The sequence below is a fragment of the Leucoraja erinacea genome, chromosome 30, assembly GCF_028641065.1.
Source record: "Leucoraja erinacea ecotype New England chromosome 30, Leri_hhj_1, whole genome shotgun sequence".
Lineage (NCBI taxonomy): Eukaryota > Metazoa > Chordata > Chondrichthyes > Rajiformes > Rajidae > Leucoraja > Leucoraja erinaceus.
In genome coordinates, this window is record NC_073406.1 from 26,243,470 (window position 1) to 26,257,507 (window position 14,038).

Here is a 14,038-nt window from a genome sequence, read left to right on the forward strand (position 1 = left end):
AGGTGATAGATGAATGAGACCGAGCTCTTGTGAAGACTCGTCCGAAGTTCATCATTCTGAACGGTTACTTTCTCTATATCAAATTATCAACTTCTCAAGTCGAATTAGTTTTTAGCATTGCAAAGTTCACCATTAACACCATCATAGACTCAAAACCATGTTTTTTTCTGCAGCCATCACCCATGAGAAAAGTAGTGTTTTCTGGAGTAAATTGATCTCAGCCAGGAAAGATAATTGACCTCGAAGGTAGACAAAAATGCTGGAGAAACTCAGTGGGTGAGGCAGCGTGAGGTGGGTGAGGTGGGTGAGGAAGTGGTGGTGCTGCCTTGCAGCTGCGGCTCGCCTGCAGTCCGTTTGTCTTTTCTGTTTTTTGTTTTCACTTGTCCCGTTTTTACAGTTTATTTTGGTTTATTTAGTTGTGTATCTGTGTGGGGGGGTGGGCGTAACATGTTTTTTGACACTTCCTTCGGGGGGGGATGCGACCTTTCCTGCCGTATCCCCCGTCTCCATGTCCGTCTGCGCTGAGGCCTATCGCGGAGCTGGCGGCCTTCAACTGCGACCGACCTCGAGGCTGCGGAGTCAGAGCCAGGACTTACCAACGCGAGGCTGGCCGACTTCGGGGCTGTGGTTGCCGGGCGACCCAACCTCCGACCCGACTTTGGAGACTCGGAGGCTCGGCCGTGGGCCAGTGGACAACATCATCGGGAGCTCGAGTTCGGTTTTCCGGAGCTCCCGTAACTACAGCTGCGTCCGCTGGACTGGAGGGCGGCAGCTTCGGCAGCTTCGAAGTTTGAACCGGCCCGTTTGCGGAGCACGGATTCAGCTGCGGGACTTACCTACCATCACCCGGCGGGGTCACAACATCGGAGGCTTGGATTACCTCAGCGCAGAGTGAGGGCAAGGAGGGAAGAGACAATGACTTTGGGACTTTAAACTGTGTTGAGTGTTTATTATTTATTCTATGTTATGGCTGCAGGCTAAACCATTTTGTTGCACTGAAAAGTTCAATGAAAATAAATTGAATCAAATCAAATCAAATCAAATCAAAGCATCTATGGGGTGAAGGAAATAGGCGACGTTTCAGGTCGAGACCCAAAACGTCACCTATTTCCTTTGCTCCATAGATGCTGACTCACCCGCTGACTTTCTCCAGCATTTATGTCCACCTTTGATTTTCCAGCATCTGCAGTTCCTTCTTAAACAAAGATAATTGACCTCTTCAACTTTACAACAACCACCAGCCCCAGTAGGTATAAGGCTGGAGCAACCTGTTATGGCTTTCCGTTTCCGAATGGGAAACATTGTTTCCTAATAAAGAGTGCTAGGTGAACAATGACATTGGCCCTGATTCCCTTCCCAGTTGAGGAGTTGTCTAATATTCCATCTGCTGGAGGAACTCAGTGGGTCAAGCAGCATCTACAGGGGAAAAGGAATGGTCGACGTTTCAGACCAATATCTTTGATCAGAACTGAGAACTCAGGACCATTCCTATCCACCCAAAGATGCTGCTCAACTCTCTGAATTCCTACAAGAGATTGTTTTGTGCTCCAAATTCCAGCAACTGCAGTCTCTGGTGTGTCTGACTGGCTTGTTACATATGTGAAGTATTCCCACCTGAATGAGGTCCCAGAACATTGAATCTAACTATATCACATCGTCAGTGAGGCTACTGGTTAGGAGAGAAGACAGCGCATGAAAAACAAATATATTTATTTGAGCAGAGCAGCTCAGCTCGCATGAACCTGGGGGAGAATATTTCATGGTGTTTCATGTTTCAATGAAACAGAAACGGATTTGGTGTGCAGATCCTGCATGGTAACCTGTCATGAACCTAGTTTAAATTTGTCTTGCTGTTTATTTTCTGATAGGGAGGCATGAGTCTTCAGCTTTGCTAATTTGTACTGAATTAGCTGATCACACTCTGAGCAGCAGAAGGCTTCAACTATCTGCCCAACCCAGTCTGACCACAGGAACCTCTCCCCTGTCACTGAATGGGGCCGATTCTGTGAGGACTTCCGTAATTGCAGTGTGCTCTCAAACTGATTGAAGGGAATTATGCTCTTGGCTTTATTATTTATTTTTCTTGATTTCCTCACGAACACTTTGTGGTTCAGTCATGTTGCATTTTGTGTTTGCTCTCACTTTGCTTTACAATAATAATCAACCACCTCTCTTGTCTCTGGATGGCTTTCTCAGGACGAGGGGGCCACCTGACCCTGACCCTGACCCTACCCAAATGTTTCATTGTGAAATCGACCCTCACTGATGAGGAGCTAATCCCCCTCTGTTGACAATGGAGAGGGAAAATCTCACTTCCCTGTGGCCATTTGCATTTCTCTGAGGTTTACCCCATTCCGATTACTTCAAGAGTCATCAAGTTTCTTGTTTTATCATTTTACCATTTTTTCTTTACTGTGTTTTATTCCATCAGCCGCCACCCTCTAGTTTAAGGCAGTCTGTTTTTTTTGCTTGATTATTTATGAGTCATTGTTTAATTACTGTGGATCCTTATAAATCATACGGTCGGATTGGAGAGGTGGCACGTTGAACGTGTGGTTCATACTGAGTTAATTGCTGTCAGTCAGGGTGGCAGTACAATTAGTTTCATTGTCCCTGAGCCAATTAAATGCAATAAACATAAATCAGGTCAGGATTCCCACTTCCCAGTGGTGTTAACTTCAGTGTCTGAAGAAGGGTCTCGACCCGAAACGTCACCCATTCCTTCTAACCAGAGATGCTGCCTGTCCCGCCGAGTTACTCCAGCACTATGTGTCTCTCTTCCTTGTCAACTTACCATTAGGGTAAGCATGCTGAGGTGTCACAAAACATTGCAAATGGGCTTGGATGTGATCCCCTTCTCAAAGTAGTATAGCCTGCAGCAATCACTGCCGAGATTATAGCCTGCAGCAACGACAGCCATCTGCCCAATGAAACCACAGTGAGATAGGTGGTGTTGTGGGCAAGGCTGCAATTTGAGAAACATTGTGGCCAGGAATAATAACATTTTCAGATTTGTTTAAGAAGGAACTGCAGATGCTGGAAAATCAAAGGTAGACAAAAGTGCTGGAGAAACTCAGCGGGCGCCTATTTCCTTTGCTCAATAGATGCTACTGCACCCGCTGAGTTTCTCCAGCACTTTTGTCTACCTTTGATTTCTCGGAGTTCCTCCATGTTAGATCCTGACTGGTAATGCAAGTTTGATCACTTTGTGCATTTTCTTTGTCTAGCAACTCAGAACCCCAGGGGCAACGGTCTGATCAAGTATTATTTAAAAACAAATTAAACTGATCAGAGGGTTAAAATCTACTGTGGTGTTGTGGTTCCTACGATGTGGTATTCTGGAGTAAATCCCAGTCATTTATAATGTCAGCGCACTTCCAACCTACTATTGCCCTCCTCCCAACTTAATAAAGACATGTAGGTTTGCCGAACTATATAACAATGTCATCGACTCTCTTGTTTCCTATTACTCTCCCACCGGCCTCTTCAGACACATACTTTGGAGAGTTGTCTCCTTGTGCCGGCTGTCCAGACTCACCCTTTGACCCATCAGCTCCCCAGCTCCCGGTGGCAGCTGATTTAATTAGTTATCTCTGGGTAAAAAGGAAAGTTACCATCGGGATGGAGTCTGTCCACAGACTGATTGGCAATTTCATCAGTGTGAGGTAGTCTTCAACTGAAAGGTCGGTGACACGATGAAGAGACTGACCAAGCTGTTTTATTAACAGCAATTTAATTGTTGCAGTTATGGTCACACCAAATTTATGTTCCCGGGTAGCTCTTGGACTGTGAAAACAACTAAATTGAAACCTTAAAGGAACTGAGCGGAAATATAAAGACAGAGATAAAAAGGGCCATAAAATAGTGAATGACAGGCACACTAAATCCTAGTCAATTAACAAACTTCTGCCCACTAAAGTATTCTTCTGTGGGGAATGATCTTTCACAGTTTGTTTAAGCACAGTCTAGAGTAGATATAAGAAATCAATATTAGCCGAGGTATGTTTATTTGCTACTTTTTTCTTTAGAAGCTGTTGACTGTAGGAGCTAAGACTGAAGTGTTTAGACTAATGATCCAGTGCTTCGGTGCCCAAAATACAGTCATATCCAGGCCAAAGGCATTGAGTACCCATTTGTTTGTATGTCTACATTCCTCATGGATTACCCTCTGAGAATCATCTCTAAGCGCCTGCACTTCAGGGAAGCCTGCATGGCAAGACCATGCTCCTGCCCACACTACTTGCTTCAGGAGGGCAAAGGAAAAGTAGATGAAGCTTCCTGCCCTCGAGCATGAAGTTTCACCCCATTAGTGCAGCTAACTGTGAGATATGGCCAAAATCAGCCTCCACGGGCTGGATGATCCTCCAGCTCATATGTTGAGAGTGAGGGTAAGTTTATTCTGATGGAATCATTGATACCTGGGAGAAAGCCATCGCACGTCCAGGTCACCTGCTCACCTGCTCACCTTGAACCACCTCATTGAACTTGCTCACAGCGTACGCTGCACGCTACTCACACTGCAGACCAGCCCTGCCTTGAAGCAAGGTCTACAGTGTGAGTAGCATGCAGGGTACGCTGTGAGCAGGATCAATGCAACTGCCGCAGACTGATGCTAAGTCAGGATTAGAGTGTTTGGCCCATTTTATAACATTGACTGTGAGCCTTCAGCAGTAGAATCAGCTGGTTCTTCTATGCATCAGTGTGTGTCTGTAGTCATTCAAACCAAAGGTATTTAAAATCTCATTGAGGACATTGCACAGGTGTTGGTATAATTTGGCCGAACCTAATGCCAGGGAAAGAGCGCTGGGGAACAAAAATATCTTGCACAAAACCAGCGTACAACATGCACAGAATTCCTTAATGCCGCATTGAGACAATATTTCAACTCTGCAATGCTTTATTCTACGGCACTGGTTTCGAAGAATTGTGAAGTCAAAGATTGCTACAAGTGCACTAGAAATGGGAAACAAAGCTATTTAATTAACAGGTAGACATAAATTGCTGGAGTAACTCAGCAGGTCAGGCAGCATCTCTGGAGAAAAGGAATAGGTGATGTTACAGGTCAAGAACCGGCCCACTGAGTTACTCCAGCCTTTTGTGTATGTCTTCCATTTAAACTGGCATCTTTTCACTATTTTCTCTCTCAACTTTCTTCATTTACTCGTTTTCTTTCTTCACACACTATATATTTCACATTTTTCTATCCTTTACTATCTAACTTCTTTTTCTTATTCTCATCTTTTTTCAATGTAACAAAAAAAAAAAAGAAGTTGTACATAAAATGTATTATGAAAATATATATTAGGCACTTTGGTGCCATATGACTGTGCTTACTTCTAATAAAATAAAATAAAAAAAAAATAAATAAACTGGCATCTGCCATTCCTCCCCGCACTATTTAATTAGCATCCATTTGAAAGGGTTGTTTAGATTGCTAATTGCTGCTTGTTTCTCTTGATTTTTCGTGGAGCTATTACAACTTGGCTTCATTGACATTTTTGTGGCGATGGCTTGTTACAGCCGTACACCTATGAAAGTTTTACAGCCCAGTAACACTGCTGCACAAGGCCGTGCACATGGATGTGGGAGGCTCCAGATCTCTTGTGTTTATGGGGAAATTACACAACCAAATGGAAACACTTTTGTGGTCAGTGCAGAGCACAGCATGATAGACACAAAATGCTGGAGTAACTCAGTGGGACAGGCAGCATCTCTGGAGAGAAGGTATGGGTGATGTTTCTGAAGGAGTCTCTACCCAAAATGTCACCTATTCCTTCTCTCCAGAGATGCTGTCTGACCCGCTGAGTCACTCCAGCTTTTTGTGTCTATCGCAGTTTAAACCATCATCTGCAGTTCCTTCCTACACACTCAACATTTCCATGCAAAGGATAAGAGTAACATTGAAAAGGAGCACTTCTCATAGTACACAGTGCCGTGTCTATAAGTGGGTAATGCCACTGAGGTGATCCTGTGTTTTTTAAGGCAACAGAATCCAATAGTTAAATTTAAGGTTAGCCCTTAGTGAGAGTTCATTTGCTGCTTATAGCCCTGTCCCACTGAAGTTCATTCAAAAGTTCTCCCGAGTTTGCCCTGATTCGAACGGAGATTTACGGTAATGGCCGCTAGTCGGTACTCGGGGCTCTCGTGGACATTTTTCAACATGTTGAAATATGTTCACGAGTCTTCCCGAGCTCACCGCGTTTCCCGAGTACCTGCCGTTAGCGTTACGAGCCGCTAAGAGACGTCCGTGAGCTCCGACATACCCGCTACGTACATTCCAAGTGCTCCCACGAGTTTGATATTTTTTTAAACTCGTGAGAGCTCTTGAATGAACTCGTACAGTGGGACAGGACTTTTAGTCGTCTTCTTGTGTACGGCGTCCACAGCCTAAAGTTGTAGGACTTATGAGGGAACTTTGGAGATTGGAATATGCTTGCTAGATGCAGCGTGTGGTTTTTGCTGTGACTAATGTTCACAGAAGCCAGACTTGTACAGTTAATTGTGCTGAAGTAAATGCATGAAACCTTACCAGGGAGTGCAGAAATACTTTTATACATTCTTTGGCAATTTTAATATTCTTAGTTTAAAATATACTGCCGTGAAAACATATTTGTTATCCATTTAATATAACATAACTTTGGTCTACATTCTGTATGTTTCCATGTGCATGCATTGGGAAGGTGTATGCATTGCTGTGTGTGTGTGGCTGCATGTCAGTATATGTGCACGAGCTGTCCAGACTCTTGCGTGCTATAGGATGTCTGTATTAAGCACCATGATCCACGTGCCACGCACAACTCAAGTGACGGAGGGAAGGATGCCAAAGAAAGAAATAGTCTGTTGATTTACTCATGTTACATCATTGCCTTTCCTTGAAGAGCCCATAAATCTAGTGCTCCTTGTAAAAACAGAAGTTTAAAACAATCAATCGCTCTATGCAGGCTCCAGGATCCTTCCACCCCGGGAAAATAAAGCAGCCATTCACCTCCACCCAAGCACTTGTTTCCGATTAGATTGGATACTAGGGGAGCCAGAGAGACAGCCAAGCCACCAGAGTTGTTACAACACATTTTATATTTGCCAGAACCTCAGATATCACTCTGCACATATATCCAGCCATTTAGGTTTAAATCAGTGTCTGCCCACAGGCAAGTTAGAAGCACATTTTCAAAAGACTAACAAAGACCACTTCATAGAGTTCTTTCTCCCCAGAGGGCAATCTTTACTACCCCAATGGGCAACATTTGAAAGATGCATAAAATAACCAAAATTGCTGAACCTAGTCATAGCGTGTGGTGTATCTCCAGTTCCTCTGTAATTGGGAACAAAATCATAAAAACTAAATAGGAGAAGGCCATTCGGCCCCTTCATGGCTGCTGTCACTCTTTTGATCTTTTATTTCAGTGTTGCTTTCCTTCACTAACTCTATTATTCTGTTACACCCTGAAAATTCAAGCACTAATGGGTTTTTATTGTTAAAATATTTGGCCACAGAATCTCCATCTTGGGTAGAGAATACAGAAATATTCTTATCTTATTCTGAACCACAAAACCCTTATTCAGCAGAAATGTCATCTCTGTATCCTCCTTGCCAAGCCCTGTAAGAACTGTGTTCAGAAAGATCACACTTCATTCCTGCAAAATTCAAGAAGTATTGTCCACTCTACTTCATATCTCTTCATGAGACAACAGTCCATTCCATGAATCAGTGCAGTTAATATTCAGTGGATTCTGTTTATTGCAAGTATACCCTGCCTACGTAAATAGAGAATATTCCTAATGTGGTTTACCAGTGCCTTATATAATTGCAATAGAATGTCTTGTACTCAAATGCTGCTTGGTTTTGAAAGCCACATGTGGTTTGCCTTTTTAATTGCTTGATGTACATGAATATTAACATTCAGCAATTTATGTAGCAGGATATTTTATTCTTACACCGCTTAAAAAATAATATTGCATTTCTGTTTTTTCCACCAAAGTGGATAACCTCACATTTAGAGTCATAGTGTCATACAATACAGAAATAGGCCCTTCTCATCTCATTCATGTTGACCAAGTGGCTCCATCTCAGCTAGTCTCAGTTTTCCATATTTGGCCCATATCTCTCGAATCCTTTCATATCCATGTACCTGTTTAACTGTCTTTCAAATGTTGTTATTGTCTTGACTACTTCCTCTGGCAGCTCATCCCATATACCCACCACTCTCGGACTGAAAAAGTTCCTTCAAGTTCCTAATACATTTTTCCCATCTCACCTTATACCTTTGCCTTTTTGCTCTTGATTCCCCCACTCTGAGAAAAAGACTCCATGCCTTCACCCTATCGATTTCCCTGGTGGTTTTATAAACATTTATGGGATCACCCCCTGGCCTCCTGCACTTCTAAGAACAAAGTCCCAGCCTGCCCAAATTCTCCCTTCAGCTCATGCTCACAAGTTTTCTCTCCTTTCATTCATTGAATCTTTCTTTTAGCAAAGTGAACACAGCACTTCAAGAGAAGCCTCGCCAGCATCTTGTCCAACTGTAACATAACATTCCAACTTCTATGTAGAAACAAGGAACTGCTGACATTGGTTTACCAGTCTGAAGAATGATCCTGACCTATCCATTTTCTCCAGGGATGCTGCCTGATCCACTGAGTTACTCCAGTATCATCCCTCCTCTTTTACCCCCAACTCTTATAACACTACTACCCTGGAACATTTAGCCCCCAGTCCTGTACCTCTCTTTACCGGCTTTCTGGAATGACGATAACATCCCAGTCCGTGCCCTGAGTTCAACAGCTGATCTGTCAGGCTCCTTGCATTGAGATAAACACAGTTTAATCCAAGCATCTTTCCTCGCTCCCTGTCATGCTCCCACCTATCCTGTCTACCAAACTTGCTGTCATTGTCTTCCCTGCAGCCTGGTGCTGTACCTCTAATCCCATCTGTTTAAAACTTTGTCATCTAACCTCTTGTGTGGTGCTAACATTTTAAAAGTTCAAGCGCATCACTATCGCTGGTTCCATTTTCCAACTGCAAGTTACAACTTCAAAAAGCTCCTCATATGTTTGTGCAACATTTGTCTTTCATAAATCTACATTGACTTTGCCCAATCCTTTTATTATTTTCTATTACCAATTACCAATTCCATAAAAATAACTTTTAGTTCTCTCCTACTATTGGTATCTGGTTAATCGGTTTGGTGCTTTAGTTTTTAGTCTCCTTCCTTTCATTAACAATGGAGTTATATTAAATAGCTTGCAACCCATGGAGAATCTGCGGAATTTTGGAAGACAACTCTCACTGCGTCCATTATTTCCACAGCCACCCTTTTCAAATCCTGGGACGCCAATTTGTCAGCGCACTCACCCAGTAATCTCTTCAATACTATTTTTTAGTAATGCTAATGCCTAAGGGGAGGGGAGGGTGAACCAGGGTAATGGTCTCAGCGCCTTTAAGGTAGGTTGCAGGAGGTTGTCCCGGGACACAAAGATGGCTGGCAAGGATAACAGAGAGACCACGGTTCGCTGTCCGAGCCTGATCTGTGGAATTCATTGCCACCGAACGCTGTGGAGGCCAAGTCAATGGATACAGCGAGAGATAGATATGCGGGGAAAGACAGGGGAATGGGGTTAGGAGGGAGATATAGATCAGCCATGATTGAATGACGGAGTAGACTTGATGGGCCGAATGGCCTTATTCTGCCCCTATCACTTATGACCTTATGAGCTGGTCATGGGCGACGGAGGGATCGGGAACCGCTCCAGTAGAATGGGCATGCAGGAACCCAGACTAATGCATTTCGTTGTCTCTGTACTGTACACTGACAATGACAATTAAAATTGAATCTGAATCTGAATCTGAATCTGACTTTGAACTTGATGAAATGACACCAAACATGGCAACATCGGCATTATATGCAAAATGAATTTCACCATGTAATTTTTAATTGCATATCTGACAATAAATAAATATCTGTTGAATCAGCTCCTTTATATTGTGGAGTTACAGCTGCTCTATGCTTCTCATGGGCCACAGGAGAGGTGTGGATAACAGTACAATGTACACAAGATAGATCTCATACATGAGAATATACTGTGATGCCTCTTCTCAGCCCCTGGAATAGCACGGTGGAATGTTTACTACTTTTACTCACTCTGCCCGGCGGCACTGTAGCATGAACTTGATGCAGATAACTCGAAACAACCTCCTACTTCAAACATCGGTCTAAATGAAGCACTCCAGTCGTGCCATTGTGACATTACTGTTCTCTGGGAAACTTTGAGATCAGCAATTTAATGGCCCTTAAAACAGCAATAACTCAATTACTAAAGAAAGCTATTAGCTTTATATGGTTTTGAGGACTTGGTCAAACAACTTTTTGACCTGTGATCAGTCCAGCTGATGCACCAATGAAGGAAACAATTTAACGGAATTTTGTTAGTTGTGGGTAGCCTTTCACAGTTTTGAACATGTTTTTTTTTCTGTCCACGTTCAATGGATATACAAATGTTGAACCTGTGGATTATGACTGTGAAATTGAATGAGATGGGTCTGGCTTTTAATAGTGCAGCAGGACATATCCTGAGGAAATTTAATTCTCATGTGTGTATTATGCATTATTTTACCCAGTTTCAACAATCACTAATCAAATTAGTTGACCCATCCTTGAGAGAGAGAGAGAGAGAGAGAGAGAGAGAGAGAGAGAGAGAGAGAGAGAGAGAGAGAGAGAGAGAGAGAGAGAGAGAGAGAGAGAGAGAGAGAGAGAGAGAGAGAGAGAGAGAGAGAGAGAGAGAGAGAGAGAGAGAGAGAGAGAGAGAGAGAGAGAGAGAGAGAGAGAGAGAGAGAGAGAGAGAGAGAGAGAGAGAGAGAGAGAGAGAGAGAGAGAGAGAGACTGACGCGCGTTGTTTTTTCAAGTCTCGCAACATTTGTTTTGTCGCCGCTGGATTTTGAAATGTTCAAAACCTTTTGGCGACACCGATATGATGCCGGCAGTCGCCGAAAAAATCGCCAAGTGGAACAGGCCCTTTACTCCAGCACTTTGTGTCTATCTTCAGTATAAACCAGCATCTGCAGTTCCTTTCTACATGACTAATCACATTGCAATTGATGTACATCAGTCTCCTGAGCATCTGAGTTGCAAACAGCACGGCAGTGGCAGGGAGTTTAAAGTCCGAACCTCCCAGCTCCAAAGCCACACCACAAAGTCCCCTTCTCTGTTTCTTATGTGTCTGTTGATGCAATACTGTCCTAGGACAATGCTTCACTGATCAGCGCCCAGCTGGTCCTTGCCATCGAAGAGTTGATTAGTGACAGGGAAAGTGTCTCAAGAAGAAAGGCTCAATTAAAGTTCATGAGGTCATTGTGTGCAGTTGTCTATTGTTGGTGATGACAATGTGACAGTTTGCAATTCAACACAGATTTCAGATATAGAACCATCAATACACGGTCACCAAGCGCGACTCCTGGTAAGTCTGTGAAAACTCGTGGTTCCTCTTAGTTTTCTTCCCCTCTGTTCTTTTTAACTTATTTTAGTCAGTTTCAATGGGCATGGGAGACTGAATGTTACAAGTCACTTTTGGAGTGCAACATGCCAAAATCCATTCCATTAAATGTTGTAATTTTGACACCATTTGAATTCCTCCTGTAAAAAGACTGTCAGTGGTGTCAGTCGGTTTGACAGTAATCACCACACTTGTATTACTGGAGCTGTACCGCTTCTTTCAACACTTTGCGATAGGGTTGACAGCGCTGTATTCTGTTTTGTCTCAGTAAGGGGGTGCTTAGCCGCCGGCAAGGCCACACTCACTGTCCAGCACACAATCACTCCTCTGTCTTTGTGAGAGTGTAGCAATAAAGATCATGCTTCTCTTCGCACACATGCACCAAACAAAATAGACAGGAGATCCACCATGCAAGTCTTCACCTGTAACAGTCATATGGAGTGAATAGAATGAGGGGACAAGGATAAGATGTAGGACATCAAAGCTCAGATGCTACCCAAGTCTTGAGAAAAATAAATCACAGCGTTTTTGCATCGTAAATATGCTTGTAATGATGCAATGGTTTGAGGCTAACTCTCCAAGACTGATTTGGCTTCCAGCCATCCATCTGGAGCGATGTTCGGACAGAATGGATTGGGCTATGGAGAGCACAAGCTGGAACCATTCACCTCTGGGCAGCTCTTCCCAGAGACATACACCGTCCAGGACAACATCTACCTGTACTAATGCACAGTTTACACCAAGATACCCTCACAAGCTCCATTTGTACAAAAATCATAAGTATTTGAGAAATTAATATATCACTTTTCATGTCTGTCTTTGCTTTGTATATACCAGAGGTATTTGCACAAAGCATCAACTTTCCTTATGTAAGAGGTGGATTCACTGAATCAATAGAGTCAGTGTTATACAGCACGGAAACAGGTCATTTGGTGCCACTTGTCGATGCCGACCTAGATGTCCCATCCAAGCTAGTCCCAATTACCTACACGTGGCCCTCTAAACCTCTCTCCAATCTATGTACCTGATCTACAACATGATAAATAGCAGTGTGAATAGTGCCGACAAAGCTGCTGCAAGGAAGAATTTCATTGTTCTGGACCGGGTGCATATTATGACAATTAAAAGATGACCCTCAGATTCCCCTCTCACCTTAAACCTGTGCCTTCTAGTTCTTGATTCCACTACTCTGGCAACAATACTGTGTGCATTCACACTATCAATTCCCCCCCCACCCCCCCCCCCCGACCACTCTAAGATCACTCCTCAGCCTCCTACAATCCAAGAAATAAAATCCTAGGCTGCTCAACCTCTCCCAATAGCTCAGACCCTTAAGTCCTGATAACGTCCTTGTAAATCCTCTCTGCACTCTAACAGGGTGACCTAAACGGAACACAATTCTCCCAAGTGCGGCCTCACCGACATCTTGAACAACTGTAACATAACATCCCAACTGATAAACGGTAGCAAGCCAAAAGCTTTCTTTTCAGTAAACTATGTACACTGGATCTGCATGGTGGAGAGTGCTTGGACACACTGCTGGGGGTGGTAGTGGGGGCAGATATGATCATGGCTTTTAAAGGACATTTGGGCACATGGATATGCAGGAAATGGAGGGACATGGATTATGTGCAAGCAAATAAGAGTTTGTTGGCTTCATGTTTGGCGTAGACATTGTGGGCCTGTGCTGTAAGGTTGTATGTTCAATGTTGTATTGTCTATGTTGAGGGTTGTATATCAAGCCAAAGATCCCCTTTCTCATTATTATCCAGTGATCTCTGCTGGAAAACACCAACACGTATATTTATTCAAAAATATTAGATAAAGGGGAAATATTTTTAGCGAATTAACGGTGTCATTTAATTCAAACTGAAATTTATGTCATTCAAAAATTGTTATTAAAGTGAATAAGATTCTTAGATGGTCAAACATTCCAAATTTTGACAATACTGAAATCACCTGCATTTTAGCATGTAAAATGGACTTTATATGCTTCTTTAGCTTTGACATTTGGGTTTTTTTTTTTATTTTCCCTTCCACAAAACAAAAAAGTTGGTTGAATAATGAATATTGCAAATTACACAAATTGCCCATTCTTTGTTTTAAAAAACTAAAGAGCAGAGGAATGCCCTCGAACCACCTTTCACACATGTCAAGGACAGCTCCGTGTGAGGAATATCAGACTGATTTTTCACCAGAACGCAAAAATCTTTTTCCGCCTAAAATAGCTATCAATGTTGAGGAAGCATTGAAGTGGCACTGTGCAATATTATTAGTGCATTCAGACCATTGCTTCAAGAATGAACCATTGGCTGGAACCTGTTTGAAAATATCTGGGTCAGAATCTTGGTGCAAATTGTTAAGTGTTTGACAGCAGATATTTTCAAAATTATGGCTATATTAAACAAGAGCTGTTCAGCTATTTCACAAATGAATAGAAATTGTACCTCGTGTGTTGCAAGAAGAAACAAAACTCTCACATAGAGTCATAGTCATAGTGATACCGTGTGGAAACAGGCCCTTCGGCCCAACTCGCCCACACTGGCCAACA

General features: G+C 42.9%; 1 protein-coding gene and 1 long non-coding RNA gene across 6 annotated transcripts in view; both read left to right on the forward strand.

Moving 5' to 3' along the window:
* Positions 1-14,038, forward strand: part of prdm16 (PR domain containing 16) — a 733,455-nt gene that overhangs the window by 475,554 nt on the left and 243,863 nt on the right. The window lies entirely within an intron of this gene.
* Positions 485-5,324, forward strand: LOC129711767 (uncharacterized). The gene is made up of 2 exons (XR_008725921.1): positions 485-4,987; positions 5,083-5,324. It is a non-coding gene; the product is annotated as an uncharacterized LOC129711767 (long non-coding RNA).